Source organism: Panthera tigris, chromosome A2 (genome assembly GCF_018350195.1).
Source record: "Panthera tigris isolate Pti1 chromosome A2, P.tigris_Pti1_mat1.1, whole genome shotgun sequence".
NCBI lineage: Eukaryota > Metazoa > Chordata > Mammalia > Carnivora > Felidae > Panthera > Panthera tigris.
The window spans coordinates 114,860,424-114,872,845 of record NC_056661.1 but is presented as its reverse complement, the minus strand read 5'-3'; the positions used below and the strand labels follow the sequence as shown (position 1 = coordinate 114,872,845).

The 12,422-nt window shown below is 37.7% G+C and overlaps 1 pseudogene; it reads left to right on the top strand.

The window, feature by feature from the left end:
• Window positions 1-6,258, top strand: part of LOC102959130 — a 98,969-nt pseudogene extending 92,711 nt beyond the window's left edge.
• The last annotated feature ends 6,164 nt before the right edge of the window (window positions 6,259-12,422 follow it).

Here is a 12,422-nt window from a genome sequence, read left to right as displayed (position 1 = left end):
TATGGTAGGAAAAGATAGGATTCAGTAGGGAAAGATTAGAACCTGAGGTCCTTGGGTGGGGAAAAACACATATTTTGGAACAATGCTGGGAGTGTCTGACCACAGCAAACCCCCTCAGGCATAAGGTTCCTCTTAAGAATGTAACAGACACCACCAACTCCCCCTCAGTTTTCCCTCAGGAATTTGACAAAAAACCTGACTAAAAATAAGTAGACCATAAAACATATGACCCACAAGGAATGGTATGGTCATAGACTACCCCTCACACAATGGAAATGAGCCAATAAGAAATGGACAACACAGCACCTAGAGTTATCCAGCCAATGAGGGTAGAACCTGAGAAGGAATAAGGGGGAAGGGAAAAGGGGGCTGACCAAAACCGTATAAAACAAAGACCCTTGCCTATAGTTGCGGGTATTCACTTTCCAATGCCCCTTCTTTGTAAAGAGTACTTTCATACTATTCTTCCTTTCTGATCTTATACTCTAATAAACTTTTGCCTGCTGCTCAGTTTTGTTCATTTCTTTATTCTTTGAAGCAGCGAGCCAACAAATCCTGGGTATTGTGGTAAAAAATCCTGCAACACTACTTGTACTTTATAGGGTTATTGTAAAGATTCCATGAGATAATGTAGACATAATGCCTAGCACCCACCTCATCTTGGGCACTGTGATAATTGTACATAGCCTTTAATTATGAAACAAAATAACATTTCCATATTCACCAATTTTTAAACACAAAAAGACGGTGAAAATTGAAAGCAAGGAAATTAAACTAACAACCAATGTATATTTTAAAATCAATTGTTCTGTCAGGGTCTGAAGGTTTACTTAATTATATTGATGGGGTTCAGGACAAGCCACCCTAGAATGTGCCACTTTGGCATATGGATTATTTGACTGGAAGGCAATCAAGGCATCTCTCAGACTCAAGAAGAGCTTTTTACCTCCCCCTTAACTACCTAAAAAATTTTAGATATGGGACTTGTATCAGGAAGAGAGCTATTACCAGAGATAATTTTTAATCAGAAAGACTTAACTGCATAACATGGCAAACATTTGCTCTTCTTGTCTTCCTATGAATTGTCTTCCTTCCCTTTGAGCCCAGATGCCTACCCTTTTCTCTTTAGCCTAAGATGGCATATATACTATCTTTGACCCTCTAATGCCTGTGTCAGGCTCCCATACATACAAAATTAAATTTGTTTTTTAGTCAATCTGTCTTATTTCAATGTAATATTAGTCCAGCCAAAGAGCCTAGAAGAAAAGAAGGGGAAAGTTTCCTTCCCCTAGAACATCAAAGTCTTCTATGGCTACTCTGGCTCTGATTTTTACTGTGAATGTGCTAAATTCACATGAGAACACACCACATGCCTTCCCAACTTGCAAAATAAAATGATTTTGTCAAGTTCATTAACTAGTAAAAAATAAAATTTAAAATAACCTCTAAAAATTATGAAACAGAAAAAAAAATGTCATTTAGCAGGGCATAAAGTTTATTATTTAAAGAAAAAGCTGAAAATTCTTACAATAGCCCAGAAGAAATTATCCAGATTTTTCTACTAACCCAAATTGTAATCGCATATTTATCTGCTATGCCTGATGCTTATGTAGGGATTGAAAATATATAGTGGAAATAAAAGTTTCTGAATCATAAATCAGATTTCAGAAGATGATGCAACCCATGACTCAGGCAAGTACAATAATCATGATCAAAATTATGCATGCATTTTTCATATACACTTTGCAATAGGAATTGTAATTTGAAGTTATCTGCTGATTATCATAAGTGGAGCTGATGTTAGATAAAAATGAATCAAGATATTCAAGTAAAAGCAAATAAATGTTAAAATATTAATCTGTATATTTGGGGGCAGTTATAAAGAACATTGTGATAATGACCTAAATCTGTACCTAGTATAACTTTGTTTAAGAAGTATTTTATATTCCCCAAATATCTGTTGTAAAATTCTTTCAGCGGTAACTAATCTTTCTCTAAACAAACTAGTAATGGTTTAAAAAAAAAGTGTGGGTTAGAAAAGAGGGGAAAGAGGAGAGAAAAGACAAAGGAAGGGAGAGAAGGTATGCAAGACAGGTATGCAATATAGACATTACTTACTTTTCAAGGAAATGAAGAACAGTAAAGACCCTCAAAGTTCCAGCCCTTCAGGCTATATATGAAATGACTCTTCTTTGTCAAGTATAATTAAAAGAATACATGTAAAAGCAGAATACAGTGACAAAACATAAAGTTTGCCAGTAATTTAATTCTTGAGCTAAGTAATTTTGTGGTCCTATTTCTTAGAATATTTCTTTTTTCTATACAACAAAAATCCTTCTGAAAACAACTATAATGTTTTGGGTTGTTTTTTTTTTTTTAATGTTTATTTATTTTTGAAACAGACAGAGGGTGAGCAGGGGAGGGGCAGAGAAAGAGGGAGACACAGAATTCCAGGCAGACTCCAGGCTCTGATCTGTCAACACAGCCCAGTGCAGGACTCGACCTCATGAAGCACAAGATCATGACCTGAGCCAAAGTAGGACACTCAACCGACTAAGCCACCCAAGTGCCCCAAAACAACTATAATGTTTATTCATGATGAATCTTTCCATCTTACTATAAAAAATTCTAAAACATGATATTAAATTCCTTGAGAAAGACATCTCTACTTACACTAAAATTCTCCCAACACCTTTTATTCTGAATAGCTTTATTTTATGAGAAAAAAAAAACAACTACTGTTTCATAGACAGCTTATCAAATATTCTCTCCTTTAAAAAAGGGGCGGGGGGGGGGTAGACTTTAAATTGGAAAATCCTTCCCCCTGGTTACTCCAGTTGAGAGTTTATTTGACCATACCATTAGGTTCTTGCCTCCATGATTTTATCCTCTGGTGTGTAGAAACAAATTGACAGTCGATGGCATCTAACATAGAGAGAAATTGAGGATTCCTTTAAGGGGAAGAAAAGAAGAGACAGTATTTTTGTTTAAAATGGATTTCAACATAGACTCTATTTTCCTTTAAAAATGACAATGTTCTTTTTTACAATTAAAGCAGAAAACTATTTCTATCTGGGAGCTATTTTTAAACTATGAAGAATATTTAAAATTAATCATTTTCTCCTTTATTAAAAGAAAATAAAAAGGAGCAATCATACTTCTTAAAGAACAGATTTTCCAATTCCTTCAAAACAGCCTTCAGAAAAATGTTTCAAATTATTCTTTTTGCGTACCTATTCAACAAATATTCACTGCATGCCTGTCATTGTGCTAGACATAGTTCCAAACCTTACAGAGTTTATGTTTAAAGAGATAAGGACATAAATCACACTAAAGAAAAATTATAGTTCAGATGAGTTTTCATTGTACAAAAAAATATGAACATTTGCATTTCCATAACTAATTTTAACCGTCTTAAAATAATCAATTCAAATAACATAACCCAAAACTTTTGACCTGGATGCTGTGGAGTCAGAAAGTCAAGTTCCAGGTAACAGAAATTGTGGCAAAGACTTTATGAACAATAAAATAAATATGTAACCTAAATTACTTTAGATCTTAATGAAAAAGAGATTTACTGTACTCTTACTGAACGAACAAAACAAGTCTGATTGAATTTGGAAGTTACCCTTCTAAAACCTTCCTTGAAGATGCTTATCCCAGGATGCTATGGGTCCAGAGCTACACCTGGTGGCCAGTTTACAAACTTACAAGAAACTGTTCTAAATCTTTTAATGGAAACTTAGAAGTTATGTCTCTGTTAATCAAAAATATGCATAACAGGGGGAATTTTAAATTTTTAATGAAAAATAAATATAAAAATATTACAGTATATAACTATATGATAAAGTATAACAACATGTTAGTGGCAGCATTTAAGTGGTGATATATGGATATTCACTGTAAAATTCTTTTTGTTGTATGTTGGGAAATCTCCATAATAAAATGTTGAAAAAATTAAGGATTTTTAAAAACATTCCAGGGGCGCCTGGGTGGCTCAGTCGGTTGGGCGGCCGACTTCAGCTCAGGTCACGATCTCGCAGTCCGTGAGTTCCAGCCCCACGTCGGGCTCTGTGCTGACAGCTCGGAGCCTGGAGCCTGTTTCCGATTCTGTGTCTCCCTCTCTCTGACCCTCCCCCATTCATGCTCTGTCTCTCTCTGTCTCAAGAATAAACAAACATTAAAAAAAAAAAAAAAAGATAGTATTAAAAACATTCCACCACTGTTATTTTTAGCACAAACACCTTTTTAGGTATTGTTTCCCTTATGTATGAGCATAATGCATGTCTTTATAATTCATGCTTGTGTAACAGTCTATTATATTGACATACAATGAATTATCAAACAATTTACTTGTTTCACATTTATTCAATTTCCAACTGAATATCTAAAAATTCACATTTTTGTTTCTGTTAAGTCATGTTTCTAAGACAAATTTTCATGACTGATATCATTGGAATCAAAGGAGATAATTATTTTTATGGCTCATGAGACATGATCAAACTACTTTATACTAACTTCACACTGCTTTCCTAAATGGAAACCCACACCAATTTAACCACAACCATAGGACCTAACCATTTTAATAATTTGCTGCTTTATTAAGCATAAAAATATAATCCAGAAGTTAATTTGCACTTCTTTTATTTTTTAAAATTTTTTACATATTTATTTCTGCATTCATCTACTGGAATCTTAATAATTTTCTTATAAATTTGAATAATCACTTTGTTATAACTATTAACCCACTGTCTCCTACACTCAGGCAAGTTTTTCTCATCAGCTACCATTTTTTACCATTTTCATTGTTTATTTTTATACGTTCTAATCTGTCAGTATCATCTATTGTGATTTCTTCAATCCATTGATAACTAAGAAATAGACTATTTCTCCAGAAATATAATAATAAATATTCTAAAATGTTTTGTTTTCTTTTTTTTCCGGTGGGAGCTGTAGGGTTGAGAAGAGCAGAGCTCTCTCCTGTCCCTGCCATTACATATGCTTATCCACTGATATCCATGTACTCTAAAAAGGGGCAGTCATTGAGCGAAAATACTTTGCCTGCTGGGTTTGAGGCTCCCATTTGACCTGATATTGTGAACTTCGTTCACACCAACTTGCACAAAAACAACAGATAGTACTATGCTGTCAGTGAATTAGCCGGTCATCAAACCAGTGCTGAATCTTGGGGTACTAGCAGGGCAGTGGCTTGAATTCCCAGAGTTTGAGGTGGTGGGGCTCACTCTTCTGGCCAGGGTGCTTCTAGAAATATGTGTCATGGGGGCCACATGTTTGTACCAACCACTGGCACCACAGAGTGAACACAACACAAGCAATACGTAATCTGCTCTGCCTTGGCTGCCTCCTCAGCCTTACCATCACTGCTCATGCCTTAAAGATCATCGTATTGAGGAAGTTCCTGAACTTCCTCCGGTGGTTGAAGATAACGTTGAAGGCTACAAGAAGACCAAGGAGGCTGTTTCGCTTCTTAAGACACTTAAAGCCAAGAATGAGATCAAAAAGGTCTATGCCTCTCTGTACATGAGAAATGGCAAGGGCAAAATGTAAAAAATAAAAATAAAAAAAAAAATTTGTTGTATCCAATGCAGGGGATCCTGCATTATCTATAATGAAGACAAAAGTACCATCAAGGCCTGCAGAAACATCCCTGGAATTAATCTACTTAATATAAGCAAACTGAACATTTTGAAACTTGCTCCTCATGGGCATGTGGGATGTTTCTCCATTTGTACTGAAACTGCTTTCTGCAGTTAGACGATCTGTATGGCACTTGGCATAAGGCTGCCTCTCTCAAGAGTGACTATAACCTTCCCATGCACAAGATGCTTAATACAGACCTTAGCAGAATCCTGAAAAAGCCCAGAGATCCAAAGAACCCTCTGAGCACCATCCAAGAAGAGTCATCACAGAGTCCTAAAAAAGAATCCACTGAATAACCCGAGTATCATGCTGAACATAAATCCATATGCAAAGACCATGTGCTGGAACAACCATTCTTCACCAGGCCAGGAATCATAAACTCCAGATGGATAAGCAGGAGTAGCCTTAGAAGCCAAATCAGATGAGAAGGGGTATCTAGGCAAGAAGCCTGTGGGAAGAAAGGAAAGAAGGCTGTTGGTGTGAAGAAGCAGAAGAATCTTTGGTGGGAAAAAGGCTGCAGCTACGAAGAAACCAGCAGCTGAGAAGAAGCCTGCAGAAAAGCAACCCACCACGGAAGAAGTGAAGCCTGCTGCATAAACTTTGTTTACTCTGTAAATGTCAAACCATTATGGACAGCTAATTTTGAAAAAAGACCTGATCAAAGACACTGAGAAACATGAAAAAATAAAATAAAATGTTTTCAGGGCACCTGGGGTTGAGCTTTGGACTACTGATTTCCACTCAGGTCATGATCTCTAGGTTCATGGGATGGAGCCCTGTGTGAGGCTCTGGGCTGACAGCTCAGAACTTGCTTGGGATTCTCTCTCTTCCTCTCTCTCTGCCCTTCCTCCCCTCGCACTCTGTCTCTCTCAAAATAAATAAATAAACTTTAAAAATAAAATGTTTTTATTTTAATCTATACACATTCAGTTCAGAAAGTAAAGTTCCTTTCCCCCGCATCAGGCTTCACGCTGACAGCACAGATCCTGCTTTGGATTCTCTCTCTCTCTCCTTCTCTCCCTGTCTCTCTGCCCCTCCCCTGCTCATTCTCTCTCTCTCTCTCTCTCTCTCTCTCTCTCTCTCAAAATAAATAAACTTTAAAAAAGAAGAAGAAGAAGAAGAAGAAGAAGAAGAAGAAGAAGAAGGAGGAGGAGGAGGAGGAGGAGAAGGAGGAGGAGGAGAAAATGTCCCTTTAAGAAGAGAAGAAGGAAATAAAAATGTAGCTGGTAAAACTGAGACTTTATTCTCCCATATCACTGTTTTTATTTTTATTTTTTAAGTTTATTCATTTATTTTGAGAGAGAGAGCGCACCTGTGCATGTGCGTGAGCAGGCGAGGGGCAGAGAACAAGTGAGAGAGGATCCCAAGCAGGCTCCATACTGTCAGCATTGAGCCCCACCTGGGGCTCAATCTCACAAGCAGTGAGATCATGACCTGAGCCTAAATCAAAAGTTGGACACTTAACTGACTGAGCCACCCAGAAGCCCCCAGAGCACTGTTTCTAAATGTGGTCCTCCCAAGTAGCTATATCAGAGATACTTAAGGGCACTTGTTATAAATATACATTCTCAAATCCCATCTCTGTTATATTAAGGCTGAATCTCTGGGTATGGACACTCGGAAATTTCCATTTTTTAAAAAGATAACCAAGTGATTTTCATGCTGATTTAGGCCCAAAATCACAAACCAAGAGTAAGATTCTAGGTGAGTCACACAGTGGGGTTATTAAGATGCCTGACAATCAGGAGATACTCAAATATGTTCTGAATGAATAATACATGCATCTTTTTCTCACAGGATAGTTTTTTGAGGTATAATTCACACACCACAAAATTCACCCTTTTAAAAAAGTGAACAATTCAGTGGTTTTACTATATCCAGAATTGTGAAACCATCACCACTATCAACTAGAGAATATTTCCATCACACCAAAAAAGACATTTCATACCCATTAGTAGTCACACCTTCTCCCTACTACTCTCCATCTTCAGGCAATCCCTAATCTACTTTCTGTCTTGACAAATTTACCTATTCTGGACATTCCACAATACCCAGATATGAAATGTTCAGATAAATGAAATCACACAGTATATAGTCTTTTGTGACTGATTTTCACTTAGTGTCATATTTTTAAGGTTCATCAATATTATGACATGTATTAGCATTTTATTCCTTTGCATTGCCCCATAACATTCCATTGTATGAATATACCATATTACATTTATCTTTTCATCAGTAGATAAATGGATTTTTTCCATTTTCTGATAAATATGCTGCCATGAATGTTCATGTATGAGGTGTTTGTGTGAACATAAGTTTTCATGACTATTGGGTAATTAGCTAGAGTTAAATTGCCAGGCTATATGGTAACTCCATGTGTAACATTTAGGAGAATTGTCAAACTGTTTTTCAAAGCAGCTGCACCATTGTACGTTTCCACCAGCATTCCAGTTTCTACCAGTCCTCCCCAACATTGGTCATCTGACTTTTTGATTCAAACTGTCCTAGTAGGGGGGCGCCTGGGTGGCTCAGTCGGTTGAGCGTCCGACTTCAGCTCAGGTCACGATCTCACGTTCCGTGAGTTCGAGCCCCGCGTCGGGCTCTGGGCTGATGGCTCAGAGCCTGGAGCCTGCTTCCAGTTCTGTGTCTCCCTCTCTCTCTGCCCCTCCCCCGTTCATGCTCTGTCCCTCTCTGTCTCAAAATAAATAAACGTTAAAAAATTAAAAAACAAACTGTCCTAGTAGGTATGAAGTATCTCATTGTAGTTTGGTTTGCATTTCCCTAATGACTAATGATATTGAGTATTTTCTCATGTGCTTATTGGCCATTTTTATCTCTTCTTTGGAGAAATGTCTATTCAGACCCTTTGCCCATTTTTAAATAGTTTTTTTTTTTTACATTATTATTGAGTTGTAAGAGTTATTTAAACTAAATACAAGTCCTCTAGCAGATACAGGAGTTGAAAGTATTTCTCCCATTCTGTGGGTTGTTTTTTTACTTCCTTAATAGTGTCCTTTGAAGCACAAAATTTATAATTTAATAAATTCTAATATATCTAATTTTTCATCTCTTACTTGTGCTTTTGGCATCATATCTCAGAAAACTTTGCCTAACCCAAGATCACAGAGATTTACATCTATTTTTTTTTCTAAGAATTTTATAGTATTAGCTCTACATTAGGTCTGTGAACCATTTTGACTTAATTTTTACATACAGTATGAGATAGGAGGTCCAACTTCATTCCTTTACATATCCAGCTGTCTCAGCATCATTTGTTGAAAATACTTCTTTCCTTAGTGAATGTCCTGATACACTTGTTAAAAATCAACTGGCCATAATGAAATTTATAAAAGAAACTATCAATCTTAGGGGCACCTGGGTGGCTCAGTCGGCTAAGCATCTGACTCTTGATATCAGCTCAGATCATGATCTCTCTGTCATGAGATGAAGCCCCACATTGGGCTGCACTGACAGCGTGGAGCCTGCTTGGGATGCCCTCTCTCTGCCTCTCCCCCGCTTGCTCTGTCTCTCTCAAAAATAAATAAATAAACATTAAAAAAACCTCTCAATCCTATTTCATGGATCTATATGTCTATCCTTACACCAGCACCCACACCATCTTGATCACTGTTGCTTTATAGTAAGTTTTGAAATTAGGAGTATGTTCCTAGAAAAATTAAATTGTTCTCCTTTTTCAGTATTGTTTTGGCTATTCTTAGTCTATTATATTTCCATATGAATTTTAGCATCAGCTTGTTAATTTCTATAAAAACAGAAGCACAGATTTTGATAGAGATTGTGTTGAATCTTTAGATGATTGGGGAGTATTACCAACTTGCCAATATTATCTTCCAATCCATTATTACTTTGAATTTATTTTGGTCTTCTTTACTTTCTTTTACCAACGTTTCATAGTTTTAGTGTACAAGTTTTACACTTCTTTTGTTAAATTTACTATTCTTTCTGATGTTATTGTAAATGGAATTGTTTTCTTAATTTTGCTTTCAGTTATAGACATTTCTAGGGTATAGAAATGCAATTAATTTTTGTGTAATGATCTTGTGTCTGCAACCATGCTGAACATATTCTAAAAGATTTTTAATGGATTTGTTAAGATTATCTATGTACAAGATCAGGTCATTTGCAAATAAGGACGGTTTTACATCTTCCGTTTCAATCTAGATGTCTTTTAGATCTTTTTCTTGTCTAATTGACCTGGCTAGAACAAAAATAGTCAAGTGTTGAATAGAAGTAGCAGAAGTGGACATCTTTGTCTTGTTACTGGAAAGCATCCGTAGCCTTTTACCATGAAGTATAATGTTAACTGTGGGTTATTTACAAATATTATCAGGTTGAGGATGTTCCTTATTATTCTTGGTTTGTAGAGTGTTTTTATAAAAGGGTGCTGGATTTTGTCAAATGCTCTTTCTGTATTTATTAACATGATCATGGAGTTTTGTCTTTATTCTGTTAATATAGTATATTGATTTTAATATAGTATATTGATTTTCAAATATTAATCAGCCTTGTATTGAGATAAATCCCAGTTGTTCATAGGTATAATCCTTTTTAAATGTTACTAGATATGGAAGAAGGAAAGATGGCAAAGGAGAAGGATCCTGAGTTTACCATGTCCCAAAGATACACCAAGGTAACAGCTAGCACTATGCAACTAACTCTGAAAATTACTTGCAGACTGGCAGAGCAGACCTACCATCGCTGGCTGCAGAGAAAATGCCACATCAAAAAGGGTAGGAGAGGCAGAGATACTGTTTGGAAACAGACCCCCTGAGTGACCAACCACAAATGGGAGGGACAACACAAGCAAAGAGAAGCAAAGGGATCAGACTCCACACTAGGCACTCCCAGTACTGGGGAACTGCACTGGGAAGACCAGCCACCATAATGTCTGGTTTTGAAAACCAGCAGGGCTTAATTCAGAGATTTAAAACTTAGCCACCTAGGTGGCTCAGTCGGTTGAGTGTCCTCTTGATTTTGGCTCAGAATGTGATACCAGAGTCAGAGGATCGAGCCCCGTGTCAGGCTCCATGCTCAGATTCTCTCTCTCTCCCTCTGCCCCTCTCCCCAACTCATGTACTCTCTCTATATATAATTTAAAATTTATATAAATTTTATATATTATAAAACTCTCCTGGCTTAACTCCAGGAGAGCTGGAAGGAAATAGGAAACCAAGTTTCTGACCTTAACACCCAGCATACTAAATAACTCAGCCCAAGACAAAGCACAAAAGCAGCACCTGGGGTATACATAAAGGACATTTACTGACTAATATTAGAATGTATGCCAGAGGGGCAAGGACCTGCAGATTTCTACAGGAATAAAAGTGCTAGTGGACACCATTTTTCCTCCTCTCCCCAAGCCTGGATAGCCAGACCTTTGCAGGAGCCAGTGCCAACATTCTTCATCTACCTTGCTAGCACCTCGTGCCCTGTCCCATTGTTCCCCTGTGGCCCCACCCCATCCAAACCACTTGCCTCAGAAGTATTCCTTCAAAGCAGATCCTACCCCACCACACCCAGCATGAAGTCTCAGCCAGGATCAGTGTCACTCCAAAGTGACTCCCTCACTGAGGAGGCAGAGGGGATAACTACACACACCAATGCACCCAGTTCCTGCAGCCAAGCCTTTCAGCTGGCTGTGCAAGGAACAAGCCCGGTCTTTCGGTGGGCATGCAGCTATGACAGAAAGGCTAACTACAGATGGCTATGCTGACTGTTGACCTCACCTACCAATGAGCCTGTAGCAGCTTTCACCAAGCCATTCAACAATACAGAGAGCAAACGATGCCCGATGCACCTACAGCAGGCAAAGCAGGTCACTGAAGCAAGCTGGGCTAAAAACAATCATGGCTTAGATACAACAGGAGGGTGTAAAGAGCCCACACAGGGGACACCCAGTTCTGGTGACTGGCAGGTGTTGCACTATAGGGTTCCACAAGACCTCTTCTACATAAGACCACTACTTTCAAGACCAGGAAATGTAGCTTACCTACCTAATACATAAAACAAACAGAGAGTTAGATAAACCAAGGAGACAAAGGAATATGTCCTAAATGAAAGAACAAGACAAAATCAACAGTAAAAGAGCTAAATGAAATGGAGATACATATGCATGATATAAAATTCACAGTAATGGTCATAGAGATACACACTGGATTTAAGACTGGATGAACTCCATGAGAACTTCAACAAGGAGACAGAAAATTAAAAAGAAAAATAGAACTAGTCAGAACTGAAGAAGTCAATAACTACAAAGAAAAATACACTAGAGGGGTGCGTGGGTGGCTCATTCAGTTAAGTGTCCGACTTCAGCTCAGGTCATGATCTCTCAGTCTGTGAGTTTGAGCCCTGCATCGGGCTCTGTACTGACAGCTCAGAGCCTGAAGCTGCTTCGGATTCTGCATCTCCCTCTCTCTCTGCCCCTCCCCTACTCACAATCTCTCAAAAAAAAAAGAATAAATGTTAAAAAATTTAAAAGAAAAAACACTAGAAGGATTCAAAAGCAGGGTAGAGGATCAATGATGTGGAAGAGAGGATAATGGAAAGCAAGAAAGCTGAGCAGCAAAAAGAAAAATAATAAAAGATGAGAAGGGTTTGAGAGAAATCTGTAGCATCATTGAGAATAATAACATTCACATTATAGGGATCTCAGAAGAAGAGAAAAGGGAAGAAATAATAGCTGAAGACTTCTCTAGCTGGAGGGGGGGTTGGGGGGGGCCAGGAAGCATGATCATGAGTTG